A 3,518-nucleotide genomic window follows, 5' to 3' on the forward strand; every position below is an offset into this window, starting at 1 on the left:
TTAATTTCATTAGGAAGTGAAGTCATCTTCTAGCAGGAATTAATATTTGGAGCTTCGTGTTGCTAATTCATTTCCAGATTTAATTAGCTCAGAGAAGAAATGTTGCTTGGGCAAGAGGACTTTTTAATTATCAGCTTGGATAAATTTGAAAATGTTGATGCCTAGGGGTTGAGTTAATTAAAACCTGCATTATTTTAACTTTAATTAGCTCCCATCTTTGTTTTGCTCCACCATATGGCCATGTCCTGTAGTCAAATTTAGTTAATTAAGCTAATTAAGCTAATCATTTTAATTACTCAAGACAATATGATTGGATAGAGGATGACTACAACTTTACAGCCAAGCACTTCTTTTTCATTAAGTTGAAGGGACAGAGTTATTTCTGATAGCGGCTGGCAAGCAGAGCTGCGGAGTTCAGGGATGTGACAGCCTCAGAGATATTAAGGCTGAAGTCTAATTGCATTCCTTGATAAAAACAAAATGTCACTAACACAACTCTTTAAAAGCGAAGAATAATTTAGTGCTACATCTATTAGCATTCTGGACTGGCTGGCTTGGTCAGGGTGCGCTGGCTTGCTCTTTTTACCTAATAAGATAATGAAGCAGACTTACTGAGCTGTGGAATTTACTAATGGAGATTTAGGTATTAGATGGTGAAATCTTCATCTTCTTAGATCTGGGTGCCCAGTCGTACCTGCTAGACTTATGGGCCTGTCATAGTTTGCGGCACAGACCTGTAGTTTTAGGGGTTTCATAACTCTGTTGGAAAACACTGGCTCCAGGCTGAAAGTTGGCTTAAGAGGGCCCATGTTAGGGACGCTTATTTATAGATTGTGGAATTTCGGGAGTGGGGGTGGGGAGCAAGTCGAGTTGGGTTTTATGCCTCTGCTCTGAAAACAGTGTTTACTACATTTGTACTGTGCCTTCTCCTGGCTCCATCTCTATGCAGCGCTAAAAACCCAGCTCGATAAAGGAAATTTTTTTTCCTTTCTTTCTTTGTGGGTCAATGTGTGTGCTCAAACACGGAGATGCATACGCGTGGGCAAGTCAGAGGTCAGTGCCAAGTGTCTTCACGAGTCAGTTCTCCACCATATTCTTTGAGGCAGTGTCTCACACAGAACTTGGAACTCACCGGTTCTGCTATACTGTCCGGCCATTGAGGCCCCAGGAAACCTGCTGTCTTCTCCTCCTAGCATTGGGATTACAGACATGGATTGTACAGCCAGCTCCCCACATGGGTGTTGAGGGTGGAACTTAAGTCCCCATACTGTGTGGCATGCACTTCGCTGGAAATGCTCCAGGTAAATTCTTGTTTATTTCTTTCTACTTCTGCTTTCTTGACACTACCTTGGCACCCCAAACCCCAGGGCCTGATGACCATGGGGTGACCTTCTCCAGGTCACCCCAAGATGAGGAAAATAAGAAAAACAACATCCTCTGCTTGACAGAAAACAAAAAAAAAAAGCTTTTCTCAAAAACTTTCTTCAACCTGCCTGGCCCTCCAGACACACAGAAAGCGATTCTGTGCACAGTTCAGGAGGAAAGATTGAAAATAACCCCTAGAGGAGTATTTGGAGAAAATAATATGAATTGTAAAAGTAGTTCAAATACATGTTTGGGGCTGCTCTGGCCGCCTCCGGTATGTGCTTTCTAGAAAGCTGGTTTTTGACCTGTAACATGGGCCACCTTCTCTATGATAAGAGCATAGTCCCCAGGATAGGGAGATGAAGGATGGCTCATCAGGGGTCACTGAGGCAAAAATCACTGTAAGGAGCTAGCAGCAATCAAGAGAAGATGAAGATAGCTAAAGCAGCCTGGGAGCTTCCTTCGCATTGCCCAGAATTATAGCTCAACCAGCCTGGAACAAGCTAGGTGCAGTTCAGAATATAATAGACCTAGAATCCTGCAGGTAACACTTCATCCATTCCTTCCTTCACTTGCTTGTTTGTTTAGTCATTCAACTAAGTCTCTCTAGTGCCAGGCTGTCGTCTTTTCATCAGAGACAGAAAAACGAATGGAACAAGACCTCTCGCAGGAGTTTCCATAGAGGAGTTTGGAATGTGGTTGGAAATCCAGAAAGGCTCCCTAGAGGAGGCAGCCTAGTGCACAGGTGCAAAGGTTACAAACCAAGTCTGCTGGTGAGCACCACCCTGGAATCTAGTTTCTTTCTTTCTTTTTTTCATCTTTTCCTTTCTATGTGTGTCACTCACATACATCATGGCGTCTATGTCAGAGAACCTCAGGTGTTGGCCCACACTTTCTCTCTCACTGTTGGCTGCAGGAAACACCAGGCTAAGTGGCTCCCAGCTTCTAACAATTCTCCTGTGTCAGCGCCCTATTTCCCAGTAGGGGCATATGAAGATTACACAGTTGCATGCCACTGTATATGACGTTTATATAAGTTCTGGGGGTCCAAACTGAGTTTGTCAAGTTTGCTCAGCAAGCATTTTTCCTATAGGGCCATCTCCTCAGCCTCTGATATCCAACTCTTTCCAACAGTCTCCGTCCTGAATTGGAGTAAGAGATGAAGACCTGGTTTATAGACACCCACAATCTTCACTTTGTTTTGATGCAAACATCATGGGAAAATTCAAAAGAGAATTGTGGTCATTCAGTGCTGCACAGAATAAAGTGGGTCAAATGAAATTAAAACACACTGTGGCCAAAGGTTTGTCTCTCAGAAAGTGAAGGAAAAAATAGCTACGGATCTACATAGTGAACATCCTTTGATAAATGAGACTGACTCACAACTGGGGACATTTTTTTAAAAATATAAAGAAAAATTATGCTACCTAATCCAGAGCTTGGCTCACATTATTTTAACAGTGCTAATGGGGTTTGTTAAATATCTAAATTATGATGAAGAAAGAAGGAAGAGGAGGAGGGCAAAGAGGAAGGGGAATAGAGAGGAAAGAGAAAGAAGAGGAAGAAGGAAAAAGGAAGAGGAAGAGGAGGAAGAAGAGGGGAGGAGAAGAAACAGCCACCCTAAGATCCTCAAATGAAGACATAAATTGCTGACTATTTAAACATTTTTCTCAATTCGTTCCACACAAAAGCAGCAGAAACTCACTGGAGCTCGGCTTCAGCATCTTCATGACACCAGTCTGGTTCACACGCGGGCTTGGAGCAAAGCAAAGCCATCAGTGAAGTCCTGAGGCCAGCCGCTGTTAGCTCTATTTGGATTATCAGATGATTCCATCTCCTTCCCCCAGTAGCCATGCAAAAGAAAATAAATGTTTGATCCTTTTAAAGAAAAGTGTGCTGTCAAGAAGACACAACTGTTTATCCTGTGTAAACTGAGATAGCTAGATCAATGTCTCCCACCCGCAACTAAGCATTCTTGGTACTCAGAGTCCTCAGAGTTTTGAATGTGCAGCACCGACTCCGCTACTTCGAGGTAGACCAGCTGACCAGGGGTGCTGTGCTTAAGCTGTACTCACAATATGCTCTCCTGAGGGGCACCTTGGGAACCTTGATAAGGACCTGGCCTCAGAATTGCCCGAGCCCACATCCTGTAG

This window comes from Acomys russatus, chromosome 23 (assembly GCF_903995435.1).
Source record: "Acomys russatus chromosome 23, mAcoRus1.1, whole genome shotgun sequence".
Classification (NCBI taxonomy): Eukaryota; Metazoa; Chordata; class Mammalia; order Rodentia; family Muridae; genus Acomys; species Acomys russatus.